This window comes from Trichosurus vulpecula, chromosome 7 (genome assembly GCF_011100635.1).
Source record: "Trichosurus vulpecula isolate mTriVul1 chromosome 7, mTriVul1.pri, whole genome shotgun sequence".
NCBI classification, from domain to species: domain Eukaryota; kingdom Metazoa; phylum Chordata; class Mammalia; order Diprotodontia; family Phalangeridae; genus Trichosurus; species Trichosurus vulpecula.
In genome coordinates, this window is record NC_050579.1 from 143,836,873 (window position 1) to 143,856,554 (window position 19,682).

The following is a 19,682-nucleotide window of genomic DNA, read 5'->3' on the forward strand; positions in this document are numbered from 1 at the left end:
CTCTAGGTCTAATATTGTTTTCCATTATGCTAATGCTTCTATTCTAATGTTTCCCAAATGTAGCTCTCCATTTATTGACCTTTCTTCTGAGGTCTAGATTTCTAGCTTCTCACAGACCATATTCTTCTGAATCTCCCAACAGCTCCTAAAGTTGGGCATGACCCAAACAGTCCCCATTGCACTAATGTTTTTAAAATTAACATTTGCTTGAGTTGGAAGTACATATATAAATATGTATACATATCCATATATGAATATATATTTATCCTATATATCTGTATATACAGATATTCATACATATATGTATATGTGATATCACCCAAGGTATGAGATAGAAATAAACATACATTAAAATAGACTAGAGTTTATATGTAAATTCCAGGATCACTCCTGCAAATAACCTCCAAGAATATGTTACTTGGTAATAAAAAATATTAATTGACATATTTTCTAAAACTTTTCTCTGTGAAATTTAATATGGGCTGGGTCTTAGAGCTTTAAATGCACAAAGCAATTTGAAATGATGCATAAGAATCTCAGCTGATCCATTTTAAAATCCTCTGCATTAGAATATTACTGCTTAATAGGTTTCATTTTTATACATTTTAATTATACAATCAATTTTTTTTTACCTTTATGCGTAGTGTTTACATTTCATGGCTTTGAGTTTTAAGTGAGGCAATATTGTTTAAGTGAGGAAAGCACTAAATTTGTCTTTGGGATTGGCAATAGTGCAATCACTCAATAATAATGATAGCTAACATTTAAGATAACTCAGTGGGCCAAGCAATGTGCTAAGTACTTTGCAGTAATTATCTCATATGATCCTCACAATGGCCCTATGAGATAAATGCTATAATTATCCTCATTTTACAGATGAGGTAATTGAGGCAAAGAGGTTTAAGTGATATATCCAGGGTCACATGTATATATAGTAAGTGTCTTAAGCTGGAATTAAAAATGAGTCTTCATGATTCTAGGCTTAGCCCTCTATGCACTATGCACTATATTCCATATAGTTTTGGAGAAATGTAGTTTTCCATAAAGTTTTTTTTTTAATTTATCCAAAATAAACTATCATTCTAAGAAATAGAACAGGAAATTTATTCTACATGTTCCAGTTAAATCTTGGCTCATAACCTAGTGCTTTCTCGGCATGGGTATGGGCCTTAATGTATATTAAGGTAATTGACAGTGGTTTGTAAGATACATTTAAGGGAATAAAGAATGACAGTAGGAAGGAGGCTAATGTGACAATATAGGTGAAAGCTGATATAAGAACCTAGACCAGAGTAGTGGCACTGGAAATGAAGAAGGAACAGAAAATAGATGCTTTATTGACTAATGAAATTATGGACATCTGAGGTACCACCTAGTGAAGCAGACTTTTCCTCCTCCTCACTACTACCTCACCTCTGCCACAGTTCATAGGGTCCTAATCTCAGGAATTTGTTTTTACTGTCTATATTTTGTATCTACTTTCTGTGTACATGTTATTTTTCCCCAATAGGAGTGAAGCCCCTGGAGGGCAAGGGTCATTTGTGTTTTATTTTTCCTTTATATCTCTAGTTCCTAATTCAGTTTATGGTAATCAGTAAGTTCACGATCAATATTTGCTGAATTATACTAATCTGATTGTTGTAGATAGATGACAGAGAAGTATGATTCTAACATTAGGTTCTGAGCGCACATGACTAGGAAAATGCAGGTTTCATTGACAGAAATCATAGGAATGGGTCATCAGAAAGGAGTTTTTCCTCAGCTGGTCATGTGTTCTGTGACAGAGTAGATGCAAAGAAAGTTTTCCATTTGAAATAAGAGAGCAGACTAAGCAAAAGCACAAAGTTGGGAAAAAGGAAGGCTATGTATCTCTGTATGAGTGTGTATCTGTGTGCGTATAAATGCCATTGGGGATAGAAGGGTCCAGGAAGCTATGAGGGGAGTAGGGATATCTACTTAACCTAAGTGGAAGTTTTCTTCTCAGTGAATATCAATCAAATACACTCCTAACTCTTATCACCCACCACTGGAATTGGAGCTGATTCATGGGAAGTTCTATTCCTTACCAAGGCAAATCATTTTACCAGTACAAGTGATCCAATTCCATCTTGTCTCCTTCAAAAGGTTGCCCCCTCTGTCATTCCTACTCTGTCATTTACCTCCTATTTTTCCCTGTCTATTGTCTGCTTCCCTATTGCCTACAAACCTTTCTGTGTCTCCCCAAACCTCAGAAACACTCTCTTGACCTTTTCACCTCCACTGTCATCCTATAGCTTTTCTGCCCTTTTTGGTTAAATTGCTTGAGAAAGTCATCTGCAATCAATACCTCCACTTCTTTTCCTCTCACTCTCTTTTTAGCCTCCTACAATTTGACTTTTGCCCTTATTATTTCCCTGGAATTGTTCTTTCTAAAGTAACCAACCATCTCCTAAATGGCACATCCATTGGCCTTTTCTCAATCCTCATTTTTCTTGACCTCTCTGCAGCTGTTGACACTGATGATTACCCTCTTCTCCTTGATACTCTCTTTTCTCTAGATTTTCTGAACACTTCTCTCCTGGTTCTCCCTCTAACTATAAAACTGTTTCTTCACAGTCTCTTTGTCAGATACTTAACCAAGTTAAACTGTTATTCTTCTCTTCTCCCACTATACTACTTCACTTGGTCATCTAACCAGTTCCCATAAATGTAATTATCATCTCTGTGCTGATAATTCTCAAATCTACGTATCTTGTCCTAACCTTTCCTTTTATGTCCATTCTCACAACTCCAAATGACTTTTCAGATATCTTGAACTGGGTATCTAATAGACATCTAAAAAAAACCATCTTATAGTTTACCTTAAACTCAACACGTCAAAAACTGAGCTCATTATCTTTCCTCTAAACCCTCCCCTTTCCCAGATGTCCCTATTACTGTATGGGGCATCACCTCCAAGGCTCATAACCTAGCTGCCATCTAACTCCTCGCTATCTTTTACCCATCCATATCCCATTCTGTTTCCCCTTATTACCACATGTTTGTACTATTGGAATAGTTTGCTGGTGGCTCTACCTGCCACAAGTGTTTCCCTACTTCAGTGTATCACACATGTGGCCAGGAAAGTGATTTTCTTAAAGTGTATCAATGTCAGGCCACATCACTCCCCTACTCAAAAAATCATCTGGCTCTAATGTCACCTCCAGGATCAAATACAAAAATCTTCTGTTTGTAATGTAAAGCCCCAAATCTACCTCCCCATTACACTCTAATCTTATGCTTTACATAGCCTTCCCTCCATTCCTCTATCCAATGATGGAGATCCAAAGATCTTCTTGTTCCACAAACAAGACATTCCATCTTTGGGCTCTGGGCATCTTCTCTGGATGTTCCCCTTTTCTGGAATGGATTTCTTCAAGTCTCAACAAACATCCTACTTTCTGCAGAGAGCCTTTCTCAATCCCTCTTAATTCTAGTTTTTTTGTTTTTTTTTTTCTGTCTGTCAGTTACTTCTCATTTATCCTATGTATACCTTGTTTGTACACATTTGGTTTACTTATTGTCTCCTTCAATTAGAATGTAAGCTCTTTGATGGCAAGGACTATTTTTGGCCTCTTTTTGCCTCCAAAGCATTTAGCAGCATGCCAAGCACATAAAAGAAGCTTAATAAATGCTTATTGATTAACTGTATGTATAACATAGCAGCAGCTAAGTTGCATAGTAGATAGAGATGTTGGCTTAGAGTTATCTTTCTGAGTCCAAATCTGACCTCAGACACTTACTAGTCGTGTGATCCTAGGCGAGTCACTTAACCCTGTTAGCCTGGGAAGCATCCATCTTGCTTTTTTTGTGTGCAACATCAGGTTTAATACCCATGTAGACAAAGTAGCTTTTGTTTTAGCTATAGACTGAACTGAGTCAGTCTGTCCACCACCAGTTTGGGGCATTGATCTCTGTGACTTCTAGCAAAAGAATTCAGGTGGAGGTCCAATTTATATCCCTTTACTATTATTAGAAAATTGTAAGAAGTGTTTCTTATTCACCAGAGCCCTTTATCTTCGGTATCACACAACTAGGTCATAGCAGAGCTGAGTGTAGTACTAAGGTTTTCTGAATTCCACTACAAGGTTTCAAGTATCCCTTGTGGAAAAAAAGAAAACATAATTCAAGACCTTTATAACAAGGAAGAGGGGAAAGTTTAGTCTTAGGCCTCAGAAAACTAGTTATGGTTTGATAGCCTGAGGTAAGACTCCCATCCTCCCTCTTTCCATCATTGGATACAATGGTTTCTACTCGTGAATTAAGACATAAATCTAGACAGTGCATACCACATTTAGGTGGTTGGAGCTAAAAAGAAAATCAAGAAAATTATGAAAGAAAAAATATGTTTTTGCAAGTTAATAGCAACTGACATTGGGGAAGCAATTGGTAAGCGAAGAGAGAAAAAAATGTACATGAGCAAAATAATTGAAAAAATCACGAGGGAGAAAATCATGACAACTTTACCAGAAAAAGTCCATTAAAATCACAATCCATCAGATATGCATCTTCAGGACACTAGCTGTTGCTTTAATTTATTTTGAAACATGAGGATGTTATAGCTGAAAGCATATGAATTAACTAGACTAGTCAAAAGATAAGGGTGTTTTATGTCTCCAAAGTCGTATGAACTCATTAAAGCCATCTTCATGCCACAGGCACCAACAAGTTGAGTGGAGGCTACACACACACAAACACACACACACACACACACACACACACACACACACACGTATGCTGAAGAAAGCTCTTTCTTCAAGTTTGGAGTTTTCATTTATTTTGTTTTCTGCTTTCAAATCTTTTCGCCTCTTCTGATGACCCTTGTCCCCCTTCTGCAAGGTGCAAGATATAGATGCATGTACACATCTTCTGAGTTGTGGTGAAAGGAAGGAGAAAGATGAAAGAAACATTGTTCTATAATTGATCATATCTTGTTTATCCAGTAATCTTGACAGACAGAAAAAAATCAACAACACCATCACGAAGGCTGATAGTTAATGGCACAGAACTCACAGAAAATAGAGTGAAGAAAGTTTTGGTCAAGATAAAAAAATATCCTCACCTTTGTCCCTCTAAGTTTTTCAATTATTCGTTTTTCACTTCTACTCTACACCTTTCTCCAAGTTATGTTTGTAAAAGTGAGACTGTACAGAAAACACAGTAGCTGCTGCTGTTCTGAACATATGTACCACTCACCCCTTTTCTCTGCTGACAGACAATGCTCATTGGCAGAGCTTTTCTTCACTTGCAACGGGAATAGAAAACTCCTCTCAGTAAAATAGGCAAGCATCAACACTGCAATCTCTAGTCTTTATTCATAAAATGAAAGAAGCAACTGCAACCACTCTGACCAATGACAATTATAAAGATTTCAGTACAGTTTAATGGAGATTGAAGAGTCAGGAAGACCAATGTCTTACATTCAGCCCTGCCATTAATTTGCCAATCTGGCCTTGTGTAATCCACTTAATTCTGAATCTGAGTTTCTTCATCTGTACAAAGGAGGGAATGAATGATGTGTATTCTTAAATTCATTCCAGCTCTAACAATTGATTGGCTGATAATGATAAAAGTCTAGGGTGATTTACCCAGCTTTTGCTATAATGCAAAAAACACAGATTTCACCCTCCTCTACAAAGAGGAGGGTAAGAGTTAGTGTAAGAGGAGGGTAAAGAGTTAATCAGAAAATATAGGGCAAGTGAGGAGGTTATTGCCCTTCCAAAACCTAAGTTCATTTCCCTTCCAATGAAAGTCCAGATCTGGAGATATTCCTGTAAGTATAGATGTCTATATATGTCTCTGGAGGTAAATATGCTCACAAAGAGAGCAAATCACATTTCTCTCAGCTCACTTTAGCAGCAGTGGCAGTGGCCGTGGCAACAGTATATCTCACTGGAAGTTCTCTAATCCTAGGCATGGGTCTCTGGACTTCCTACCTTGAAAGCGAAGCAGCAGGCACTGAATAAAGGTGAAGTTTCTTCCAACTTTACCTTACCAATTCCAACTACCTGACAGCCTTTCTGTGTTATAAGGCATTCATGACCCACATTGTTTGAGAAATAGACAGGCCTGGCTCAAAGGTAAACAAAAAGGAAGTAGTCAAGGCTTTCGCCATTGTGGAAATGTCACCTATGATCTTTGTAGGCATCATGGGCTATGTGTGAACTTCCTAAGGTCTCCAGACTTTCAAAACCATCTTTTCTGAGCATATCAGTTATGAATGTAAGAGGTGATTCTACAGGAACTGGCAGAAGTTTAAAAAGAAGCCCTTCACCAAGTTCTGCAAGAAGTGACCAGAATGATAACTACAAGAAGCAGTTGGAGAAAGGCTTCAACAGCATGAAGAAATACTGCCAGGTGATTCAAGTCATTGTCCACAGCCAGATGAGCTTAGTCCCTCTGAAGCAAAAGAAGTTTCACCTGATGGAGATCCAAGTAAATTGTGGCAGCATGTCTGTGAAACTGGGATAGGTCCACAAGAAGCTGGAGCAGCAGGTGTCTGTGTTCACTGTGTTTGGGAAGGATGAGATAATTGACATCATTGAAGTGACAAAGGGCAACGGTTACAAAGGTATCAATACCTGCTAGTACACAAAGGAACTCCCCCCCCCCAAAAAAAAACCAACAAGGCCTGAATAAGGTGGCCTATATTGGAGCTTGGAAGCCTGCTAACATGGCCTTCTCTGAGACTTGGGTAGGTCTGATTGGCTACCACCATCACAGAAATCAATGAAAAAATCTACAAGATGCCCAAGGCTACAAGATCAAGAATAGGAAACAGATCAAAAACAACACATCAACCAATTGTGACCTGTCTAATAAGAGCATTAAACCTCTGGGAGTCTTTGTCTACTATGGAGAAGTGACCATGTTGAAGGTCTGTGTTGTTGGAACCAAGAAGCGTGTCTTCACCCTGTTGAAGTCTCTGCTGGAAGACTAAACATCACCTCATGGAGGAGATTGACTTGAAGTTTATTGACACCATCTCTAAATTTTACCATGGCCAGCTCCAGACAGTAGAGGAAAAGAAAGCTTTCACAGGACCACTTAAAAAAAGATCATGTTGCTAAAGAAGCTGCCTAATGTTTCCAGACCAAGTTTGATATGGCGGATTTTCGATAAACTGAAGTTATTTTCAAAGCAAGAGACAGAGAAAGAGAAAAAGACAGAGAGAGAGAGAGAGAGAGAGAGAGAGAGAGAGAGAGAGAGAGAGAGAGAGAGGGAGGGAGGGAGAATCACAGAATCAAAATTTGAACTTGCCTTCTGACTCCAACTATAGCATTCTTTCTACTATAACAAGATAAGTTGTTTTATATCAATACAAACATACATCCTTCTTTCCAACAACGGTGTATATTATATTTATTAGAAAAGTATGTGGATTATTAGTCTGTATAGACTCCTTTCAATTCTCTGTATGGGTACATATATCCCTGTGTGTTGGTGTTTTGCATTTTCTGTGAGGCAGAATATAAGGTGTTTTCTATTCTTTATACATTGTTACCTCAACTTTTCATGAAATTTTAGCACCCTTTTATTTATATCAGAGGAATCTTAGAAGTAGCAGGATGCAGTGGGGAAAATAAAGTTCCCACTCTGTAGTTAGAGAACCTGGGTTCAAATTTTGACTTTTCAAATCCTGTAACCTTATGAAAATCATTCAAACTTTTGGGTGTCGGTTTCCCTATCTATAACATGACAGAGCTGGCCTGTCATCCTGAGATGCCTAAGATCTTGGAAATACCTTTTCTGGTCCACATCTATGAGTCAGTGTTCTGGGTATACCAGATTGAACTCTGGGTATGAGGGAAAAAGTAGAAAGAGGGAATCCAATGTTATTTTCTGAAAATTTCCCCAAAAGTTAAAAATCCATCTAAACAAGTCTGAACCTTGTGGGCCATATATTACACTTGCAAAGAGAAAAAAGGTGAAAATTCAGGGGAGTTTTACCATTAAATAGGAATATATCAAGCTCTTAAAAGGAATGAAGGAATGGCTTTAGAAGAAAGTAAAGGCAGATGACCTATCCATCAGCAGAAAACTCCAACTCCCATAACAGTTAATGGGATAAATAAAGAGCTTCCAAGAGTTTCTTGGAAAAAAAAAGAACTTATTTATACATATTCACCAATAAGAACTTTCAACAGCCCAGGATCAAGTAGCCTTTGTAGTATCATATCTGTTGGAATAAGTTCACTGATGATCCAAGGCCTACTTCCCTGGCAAGAGCTCCCTAATGCATACGACTGAAAGATTCCTTTATGAGATCAAGCAGAATCCAGCTCAATCCATGGGAATTGGAACACATAATTACACAGTCTGTGGCCTCAGGAAGGAACATGGCAGAGAATTTTGGGTCCATCAAAACCATAAGGCAGAATTTATTTTCTCATGGACCTGTTTAGAGGGGGTGTGTGTGTGGGGCGTGTGTGTGTGTGTGTGTGTGTGTGTGTGTGGTGCATGTGTGCACATATATATGTATGTTTTAAGTCTTCTTTACTCCTTTTGGAGATATTAGCTCAAGTAGAAGTAGTTACAGATCTCCTAGAACTTTCTTAGCAATATGTCAATACAGAGAAATGCTACGAGTTATAGCAGAGACACTTCAATTCCTCTAGCATTCTTTAAGCCCACTTTCCATTAACTTATACTCAGCATGGGAGATACCATGAAATTTGGAAAAGACCAGGTTTGAACCATTGCCAACACACAGGTCCAAAGCATGAGCCAAAGTGATGCTGAATCTGAATGGTTTGGTGATTACTATCTAAATTAAGTGTACTTGAATTTTGACTTTTTTGTCATGGACTCCTTTGTTAGTCTGGTGAGATCTCTGGACCACTTTTCATAATAATGATTTTAAATGCATAAAATGAATGTGATGAGGCCCCATTGTACATACTGAAGGCCAACATCTGTGTGTGGCATGGCAGCATTGTAGCTCAAAAGAAGGAAGAAGAGGCATCTATAGCTTCTTTCCCCCAATCATTCTCCAAGGGAAACTTCAATTTCTACCAGGATGGGTAGTGGGGTGTCGAGGGAAGAGGCAGGCCATTGTGCTCTTCTCAGAGGGAGAATGTATCACATTATTGTTTTATCTGTTTGCTCTCTTCAATATTGTTAGTCTAGGGGATATGATCAGGTTCAATCAAACTTCTGATTGCTGGAGTTTTTTTTGTTGTCTGTTTTTTGTTTTTGCAGAGGGAAGAGGAAATCAAGCTTTATATCCAAGGCTTGACACCTTTTCCACCAAATATCAGTTGCACAATGAACACACATAGAACTTAGCCAAGCAAACACTTTAATCCAAATCAGTAGGAAAACAGACATCAGAGAAGGAATCTATAGGAGAATATATGCCATACGATACAGAGGAAAGGAGTTCTCCTATTGGGAGTGAGGTAACTCAGCTGAACTTAGAGATAGTGTCCTGGATCTCACCCAAGGGGAAGTTCCTCAAAGCCTTTGGTATAGCAAACTGAGAATAGGGACATAAAACAGAGTACTGGCTCCTCTCATTTCTTCCCAGAATCTTTTCCTTCAGCAAACTGAAATTAGGGGGTCTCTTCCATCTTCCTTCTTCATGCTAGAAGCCAGAAGCACCAGAAGTGACTCAAAATTTGAAGAAAACTTGAAGAGATCAGGGTAAGGAATTCATCTCCACTAATAAGGAGAGAGTTCCAATGGCTTTGGAACTGGGGTTATTTGAAATATGTAGGATTCTAAGGAAGCCAAAGATTAGTGAAAAGAGATTCATTTTTTTTCCCTCATTGAAGTTAACACATCACATGAAATCTACCCACAGACTCATTGGGGATTTTAAAACAATAGGGCTCAGAGATCAACTCACTTAGATCCCCAAGAAAGAGATAGACTATTGGAATCTGACCCTGTCACTCATTCTTCTCCCCCACCCCCTTGCAACATCTACTGCATCCAGTTGTTCCTCCTCTTTGAATTGGAACTTCCCAAATACCACAGGGATATTTTAGGTTTCGGCTTTACTGGGCTTTGGTGCCTCATGGAAATTCGTGGCCTTAGTTTTCACTCAGCAAGTGCAAGTGTGAAACAATGTGATATGCTTTTCATCTTTAGTTCCAGTAGTTTTGCTGACTCTCTTTTGTTGGCTACTTAGTAAACCATTTAACAAATATTTCTTGAGCACCTACTATGTGTGAGGCACTGGGAAAGGGAGGGGGCAGAAGTGCTGGCAAAGAGATAAAAATTTAAAAGTGAAACATTCCCTGCCTCCAAGAAACTTACATTCTACTATCACCTAATCAACGTTTCAAACCCATAGGGGCAAGTTTGTTGTTATCTTTCCTTTCCAAAGATGAAAAATGACATCATGATGTGATGGGTGATAATTTGTAGGTGAATTATATTGAAGTGAGGTGGAGTGTATAAAGTGGGGTACAAAGCAGAATTGTACAGTAGTATAAAGGAGGTCATTGATAAGAAGAAATTCCCTGTATGTAGTAATATATTTATAGCAGCATTTTTTGATATGGCAAATAATTTTTAATCATTATTATTTGATTGGGAAATGGTTACATTACATTCCTTATGCATGAATGTAACAGAATATATATACATATATATGCTATAAAAATAATGAATAATAACTATCAGAAAACCATGGAAAGACTTACATGAACTATTGAAGGGTGATGTAAACAGGGCCAAGAAAACAATATGCACGATGATCTCAACAATATAAATTTTAAAAAGCAAGACAAAACACATAAAGTGAATGCCACAAAATTTCAAAGAACAGACAAATATGGCCCCAAAGAAGAAATATGAGAAGGTATTTCCCCTTTCTCATTTGCAAAGCTGAAAAGTTCATGGATGTGGGACATTAAATATAATTTCAGATTTATTTAATCTGTTGATAGGTTTTGCTAATTTTTCCATCTTCTTTTCCTTTATAACATTTTTAATTGTATTGAATGGCTCCATAGGAACAGGGAGAGATGCAGGAAAAAATATAGACAATAAAAAAATCAAAATATTTATTTTATAGAACTATAAGGGGCCTTAGTGATATTATAATTCAATGGGGGTAAAACTCAAATTAAAACAGGGTCTTCAACACAATACATAAGAATTCCTCTGAGCCATATATTGTCTTTAAAAGCCACATATTATCATTATCCATGTTTCATTGTATTTTATTTATTTTGTTGAATATTTCCCACTTACATTTTAATCTTGTTTGGGCTGCACTCAGGTCATGAGTTTGATACCTCTGATCTAATTCAACCACTTTATTTTAAAGATAAAGGAACCATGATCCTGATAAGCTAAGTTATTTGATAAATGTCATTCAGACATATTAGTGGTGTCAAACTCTTCACAACCCCATTTTGGGGTTTTCTTGGCAAAGTTACTGGAGTAGTTTGCCATTTACTTCTCCAGCTTATTTTATAAATGAAGAAACTGAGGGAAATAGGGTAATTTGAACAGGGTCGTCACACAGTCAGTAAGCATCTGAGGCCAGATTTGAACTCAGGTTTTACTGACTCCAGGTATCCTTTCCTGAAGCTGTCATTGTCAAATATTACCCAGGTAGTAAATGTCAGAGCTGTGAGTTGAACCTATATTCCATCAGTCCAATTACAATGTTCTTCACACTACCTCAATCTGCATCTCAAAATTCTTAACAATCATATTTTTTTATAGGTGTAAGGGACTTCCTTTTTATGAAATGTATCATTTTATCAGTGAGGAAACTGAGGGCTAGAGAGGTTAATTTCCTTGCCTAAATTGATGTCACCAGTTAGTGGCAGAACAAGAACCCTGACTCCCATTATAGTTTCACTCTTTCATGGTACTTCTAGGCCCTTATTTTTCCCTTTTAGACTATTCACTATTTTTTTTTTGTTAAAACCTATTGTGTTTACATCTACAATAATCATCTGGTTGGAAGAAGCTCCCATAAAATAAACTTCAGTAATTGGTCACTGACTTCTGCTTCCTTTATGGTTTATATCATTTCAAAAGCATCTCCCCCAAGAGTTCACAAGAATCCACATCTTTGGACTTATTTTCAAATATTAGTTTGTTTCCCTGTGCCTCAGGAAATGAAAAGCTGCCACCTCATCAAAGGAACTTTTGTCACTTGATAATTATCTGCTGATATTCGTTTGTTCTAAGAGATCTAATGATTTCCTATGCCAGGTGTTATTGTGATTGAGGCAAACCCAAGATGCAAAGAGGTTTTCCATCACTGAGAAGGAAGGGATTACGGTGCAATGTTGATAGTAGTTACAGAGTTTGACTTATTTCAGTGAAACGAGCTCTCCATGGGGTGACATTAAATATGTAAAGGATTCTTTGTCATTGAAACTCAGGCTTAAGTCAAGCAAATTGGTTTCTGACATTTGCCTTATATAACTTACTTCAAATATGTGGATAAACAGTTACCAATGAATTCTTTCCTAATGCCCACTTCATTGAATCTTAAAATTGAATGGAGCCTAGGGATTATATAGTCCAATCTCCTTTTATGTACAGTATAAAATACCAATAAGATATTCACAAAGACACTCCAGATATGCTCAACACTAAATAAGGCCTTTTACATTCTGTAGGTTTCAATTGCTTTAAGCTTTGACACATTTTGGACCTCATAACCTATCAGGATGGTTTCACATCAAAGATAATAAACTTCAAACTCCTTTTTCTCTCCCTGAATCTCTATTTTTCGTGCTATCTCTCTCTGCTCTCCTTTATCTATATATGTATATTTTTTATTTTTCTGTCTATGTTTCCCTCTTTCTCTTTCTCTTTCTGTCTGTCTACCTATCTGCTTGTCTCTATCTCTATCTTTTTTTTGTGTCTGTTACTTTCTATCACTATTAATATCTATGGCAATCAATCTTTTTTTTTTTAATAAAGACCACAAAGCCTTTGATCCCTTTCTCTTTAAGTACATCAGGTCCATTCTCCCTTCACTTGTACCCTCACATAGTTGATTCCATGATCAGCCATTTCAATAATGACTTTTTTAATTAACAAAGTATTTTACCCTTTCTGTTGCCCATTCAAGCCCTCCCTACTATCCCTGCTCCATGAACAGTTATGAATAACTTCTTAATCAACAAGCACAATCTTACTTTCTGAGGCTTCATTTTTCTTGAATTATCAGTAGCATTGAAACTGCTGACCAGCTCCTCCTTTTTGGCATGATCTGTTGCCCAGGCTCCAATGACACTTCAAAGACTGTCCTGGTTTCTTTCTTACCTTTCCTCTATTACTTTTGTTGTCTTCCCTTGTCCTTTTATCTCACTAAATTCATATTTTCTTCAAAATTCTGTTCTCAATGTCCTCTTTCCCCTTTAAATTCATGTCTTTAGGGATGCTACTTACACTTATGTGGCTTAATTTCTCATCTTTATATGTGCCATCTATGATTAACCCAGTCAGTCAACAAGCATTTATGAAACATTTATTCTTTTCCAGGTATAAGAGTGAAGGATACAAAAAAGTGCAAAATTTATCTTTCCAGCTCCAACTTTATGCCCATGTTCTACTTCTACATTTCCTTTGGCCTTCTGGAAATTTCTGCTTGGTTGTTCTCATAGCACGACAAACACAATTTGCCTCACAACATTTCCTTTTCCTCCCTACCATCTTTTCCATGTGATATTTATAGTATTTAAATAAACTATCATTTTCAGAGTCACCTAGGCTTCAAACCTTGGAATCTTCTTTAACTTTCCCTGTCTCTTGCCCACTACATTCAAATACTCACCAAATCTTGTCATTTTTTCCTTTAAAATGCATTATAATAATTATTAATTTATGTAATTATAATATAGGTACTTCTGGGGTTGAAGCCAAAATGATGGAGTAGAGGAAATCTCTCTCAGTAGTCCCCTCCAAACATCTTTAAAATAAAACCTCAGATCAAAGTTCAAGAGTGAGAGAGCAAACATGCAACAGTACCAGGGCAAGACATTTTTTCTAGCCTAAGACAACTTAGGAGGATGGAAGGAGAGGTCTGTGACACTTGGGTGGGAGTTGGCTCAGAGACCACATAGTGGCAACACCAGCTGTAGGATTTGGAGGTAGCCATAGTAGCACCAACAGCTTCAGGAACTCCCAAGTCAGTGATGGTAAGGTGATGTGGCAAATGGTCAGAAAAAAGATTACAGGGGACCCCTATACAAGTACTATGAGCAGGACAGTGTTTGACAATCCATTTGCCCACAATTCCAGGACAGAAAAAAGTGTTTTCAGTCATAAAGGATCAGGGGCCCTGAGGAGCAGTATTGTTTTCAATCTGAAGAGTAAGGACCAGAACATGGATTGGGAGAGGAGCAACCACACCTCTATCCAGATCATACCACCTTGGAAGCACTGAAAATGTTAAAATTCCCAGAACTAGCACCGAAAAGGGCAGCATTAAGAAGAATCTGAAATTTGGGACAATGCCCCACCCCACCCAAGTAACAGAACCCAACTTTACATAAAGCTTAGAAGTCAAGAGATAGGCTGGAAAAAAAAATGAGCAAACAAGAATAACAAACAAAAATGAAAACAAACTTTACCATAAAAACCTACTCTAGTCACAGGGAATGTCAAAACACAAACTGAGACAAAGTCAGCAATAGTAAAACAAATATAAGCAAAGTATTAAAGAATCACAATAATCCCTGGAAGAGCTAAAAAATGACTTAAAAATCAAATAAGAGTAGTAGAGGAAAAAATGAGGAAAATGAGGCCAATGTGAGAAAAATATAAAAAGACAACAGCTTGGAAAAGAGGAACAAAAAATATAAGAAAGTAACTTTTTACAAAAAAAAAGAATTGGTCAAATGTAAAAAAGGCACAAAACTTCACTGATAAAAATAACATGCAAAAATTAAATTGGTCAAATGGAAAAAGAGATACAGAAGCTTGCTGAGGAAAATATTTTTTTGAATTAAAATTGGGCAACTTAAAACTAAACATTCCATGAGACATTCATTAAGAAACAACACAACACAAAGTCAAAAGAAATTTTAAAAAAGAATAAAATTATTGACTTGGAAAATAGATCAAGAACATTTAATTTAGGTATTGCTAGACTCCCTAAAAGCCATGATCAAAGAAAGTGCCTAGGCATAATATTTCTTTTTCAGTTATATATTTATTTCTAGCATTGTTTTCTTTTTAAATTTTGAGTTCCAAATTCTTTACCTCCTTCCCTTCCCCTCTACTATCCACTCAGAAGGCAAGCAATAGAATATCAATTATATATGTGAAACCTTGTAAATCATTTCCATATTATTCATAGAAAAAATAAAAATAAAGAGACTTTCATTCTCACTGTCTTCTTCCTATCTTCTGAACATGTGGCTCAGGGTTTAGACAGATCTGTCCTGGTATGGAGTTCCTTATTTCTCTCTTCCATGCCCCACCCCCGAGTTATGGTAGATGCTTGCACATGGCAATGAGAGCAGGTATTCACCCTAGCTGAGCCTCTAAAACCGAATCTCAAAATCATTTTTTTTTAAATGTTCTATTTCTTTCCCCAAGCACAGGTGATAAAAACATTGTCCCAAGATGTGATTTTTTGACCTGGGAAGCTTGGGTGCTAGATATATCTGTAGTCACTGAAAGGTCTGGGTGGTAGGCAACAGAAAGTGCTTCCTGTAGCAACTACAATATTTCTCAAAGAAAATTGTCACTAATGAGAGAATGAGCCCAAGTCACTCTTGCTTTTCAAAAGGTATGGAGCTCGAGGGAGTTGCTTGGACAGTTCAGAGCAGAGAAGGTAAAATGGCTAATCAGAAAACCTACAAAAATGTTTCATATTTTCTTGCTTTAGTATCAGCTTCCTGGGAGAATATAATAGGACTTATGTATTACTCTTTCATATACAGAATCTACTTTGTATGTTGAGTATTTCTCTAAAATGGATCCAGATTAACCCAAAGGAAGAGAGCCTACATATGGTTCAAAACTTATCTTTTTTTTTTTATTATTTTTTTTCTCCCCATTTCTACCCTCCCCCCCACTCCAAGATGGCTTATATTCTGGTTGCCCTGTTCCCCAGTCAGCCCTCCCCTCTATCACCCCCCTCCCCTCTCATCTCCTTTTCCCTTCCTTTCTTGTAGGGCAAGATAAATTTCTACGCCCCATTGCCTGTGTATCTTATTTTTTAATTGCATGCAAAAACATTTTTTTGTTTGTTTTTGAACATCTGATTTTAAAACTTTGAGTTCCAAATTCTCTCCCCTCTTCCCTTCCCACCCACCCTCCCTAAGAAGTCGAGCAATTCAACCTAGGCCACATGTGTATCATTATGTATAACCCTTCCATAATACTCATGTTGTGAAAGACTAACTACATTTTGCTCCTTCCCAACCCATCCCGCTTTATTGAATTTTCTCCCTCGACCCTGTCCCCTTTCCAAAGTGTTTGTTTTTGATTACCTTCACCCCCATCTGCCCTCCCCTCCATCATCCCCCCCCCCCTTTTATTTTTTTTTCTTCCTCCCTCTTCTTTCCTGTGGGGTAAGATACACAACTGAGTATGTATGGTATTCCCTCCTCAGGCCAAATCTGATGAGAGCAAGGTTCACTCATTCCCCCCTCACCTGCCCTCTCCCCTCCTCCCACAGAACTGCTTCCTCTTGCCACCTTTATGTGAGATAATCCACCCCATTCTATCTCTCCCTAACTCCCTCTCTCAGTATGATGCTCTCTCATCCCTCAATTTCATTTTATTTCTTTTAGATATCTTCCCTTCATCTTCAACTCACCCTGTGTCACACATATATATACACATAGATATATACATACATACACATTCACTTATATATATACATAAACATATATATATATATGCATATTCCCTTCAGCTACCCTAATACTGAGGTCTCATGAATCATCCATGTCCTCTTTCCATGTAGGAATGTAAACAAAACAGTTCAACTTTAGTAAGTCCCTTGCAATTTCTGTTTCTTGATTACCTTTTCATGCTTCTCTTGATTCTTATGTTTGAAAGTCAAATTTTCTATTCAGTTCTGGTCTTTTCACTGAGAAAGCTTGAAAGTCCTCTATTTTATTGAAAATCCATATTTTGCCTTGGAGCATGATACTCAGTTTTGCTGGGTAGGTGATTCGAGGTTTTAATCCTAGCTCCATTGACCTCCGGAATATCGCATTCCAAGCCCTTCGATCTCTTAATGTAGAAGCTGCCAGATCCTGGGTTATTCTGATTGGGTTTCCACAATACTCAAATTGTTTCTTTCTGGCTGCTTGCAGTATTTTCTCCTTGATATGGGAGCTCTGGAATTTGGCGACAATATTCCTAGGAGATTTCTTTTTTGGATCTATTTGAGGAGGCGATCGATGGATTCTTTCAATTTCTATTTTGCCCCGTGGCTCTAGAATATCAGGACAGTTCTCCTTCATAATTTCTTGAAAGATGATATCTAGGCTCTTTTTTTGATCATGGCTTTCAGGTAGTCCAATTATTTTTAAATTATCTCTCCTGGATCTATTTTCCAGGTCAGTGGTTTTTCCAAGGAGATATTTCACATTATCTTTCATTTTTTCATTCCTTTGGTTCTGTTTTATAATATCCTGGTTTCTCATAAAGTCACTAGCTTCCACTTGCTCCAATCTAATTTTTAAAGTAGTATTTTCTTCAGTGGTCTTTTGGACCTCCTTTTCCATTGGGCTAATTCTGCCTTTCAAGGCATTCTTCTCCTCATTGGCTTTTTGGAGCTCTTTTGCCATTTGAGTTAATCTGTTTTTTAAGGTGTTATTTTCTTCAGTGTATTTTTCAGTATTTTTTTGCGTCTCCTTTAGCAAGTCACTGACTTATTTTTCATGGTTTTCTTACATCCTTCTCATTTCTCTTCCCAATTTTTCCTCTACTTCTCTAACTTGCTTTTCCAAATCCTTTTTGAGCTCTTCCATGGCCTGGGACCAGTTCATGTTTTTCTTGGAGGTTTCTGTTGTAGGCTCTTTGACTTTATTAATTTCTTCTGTCTGTATGTTTTGGTCTTCTTTGTCAGCAAAGAAAGAATGCAGAGTCTGAGACTGAATCTCTGTGCGTTTTCGCTGCCTGGCCATAATCCCAGCCAACTAACTTGACCTTTGAGTTTTTCAGTGGGGTATGACTGCTTGTAGACTACAGAGTTCTATGTTCCACGTTTGGGGAGGAGGTGCCAGCTCTGCCGCACCAGCACTGCTCCTTCCCCAAGGACCCCCAACCCGAACTGGGCTCAGATCTTCAGCAGGCTGTGCACCCCTGCTCTGATCCGCCACTTAATTCCTCCCACCAGGTGGGCCTGGAGCCGGAAGCAGCAGCAGCTGTAGCTGCCGCACCTCCGCTGCCCCCGGGGCTGGAAGCCGAACCGCAAACTCCTTCCACTCCCGCAGCTTTTCCCACTAACCTTCTCAGCAGTCTTTGGTGTTTGTGGGTTGAGAAGTCTCGTAACTGCTACAGCTCAATGAATCAGGGCGCTAGGGCCCCCTCCGCCCGGCTTCTGGTCTGGATGGTCCAAGTCGCTCAGGCTGGGCTCTGCTCCACTCCGTTCCCAGCTCCCAGCTCCGTGCGGGATAGACCTCACCCAGAGACCATCCAGGCTGTCCTGGGCTGGAGCCCTGCTTCCCTCTGCTGTTCTGTGGGTTCTGCCGTTCTAGAATTGGTTCAGAGCCATTTTTTATAGGTTTTTGGAGGGGCTCGGCAGGGAGCTCAGGCTGGTCCCTGCTTTCCAGCGGCCATCTTGGCTCCGCCCCAAAACTTATCTTTAAACAAGATTCTTTGAGGCTTTAATATGGGGGTGTAATGAATCAGAGACAATTAGAGAAAAAAAAGACTGACTTTTCTCAGTTCAGGTTCCCCCATGAAAACAGAATTCCACCCACATGAGTGACATAGCCTGTCCCCCCACTGCATCCCCACCCCACACATACAGTTACATTGCCAAAGTCAGCCATAACAAGGCAGTACTATAAATGAGTTAAAAAACCTCAGCTCTAGTGTATGATTTTGCTATTAATTAATTGTCCATATGAATTTGAACAAATAACTTTATTCTCTGAACCTCACTTTCCTCATTGGTGTAATGATGGAATAAAATTAAATGACTGGAAATGTTCTTTTCAACTTTAAAATTCTATGATATTACCATATGTGTTGCATCAGTGATAACAAATACAAATGAAATAGATCCCTATGGGCCACATATTAACTTAGAAAAGCACAAATTAACATTATCCATATTACATTTTTATTTATTCTGTTAACATTTCACCATTATATTTCAATCTGGTTCTAGCTACATTGGGGAGTTTTGCTACTCCTAGGGCCTATGGCCTAGTCCATGAGTTTGACAACTCCTCTGAATAATAATTATGTTTATCTCAACACAATGATGTATATAAGAACCTATGTTTTTTGGGGACAATGTTGAATATTGAAATGTAAGCCCCTTGAAGGTGCAGACCTTATAGTACACTTCTTTTGATCCCTAACACCCATCCCAATGAGTTGGGTATGATGAGGCAATCAATAAATGCTTAATGTTGACTTTGGTGAGGATGATGATGTTGATGATGAAGATGAAGATGCTATCAAATACTTGCTGATAGTCTATTAGAGATATAATTTAGGAGTTTCTATGTATTTTTTTCCCTTCTCACCAAAAATTCTTT

General features: G+C 38.0%; 1 pseudogene; it reads left to right on the forward strand.

The window, feature by feature from the left end:
* Positions 1 to 1,156: 1,156 nt before the first annotated feature.
* Positions 1,157 to 7,101, forward strand: LOC118857669 (annotated as a pseudogene).
* The last annotated feature ends 12,581 nt before the right edge of the window (positions 7,102 to 19,682 follow it).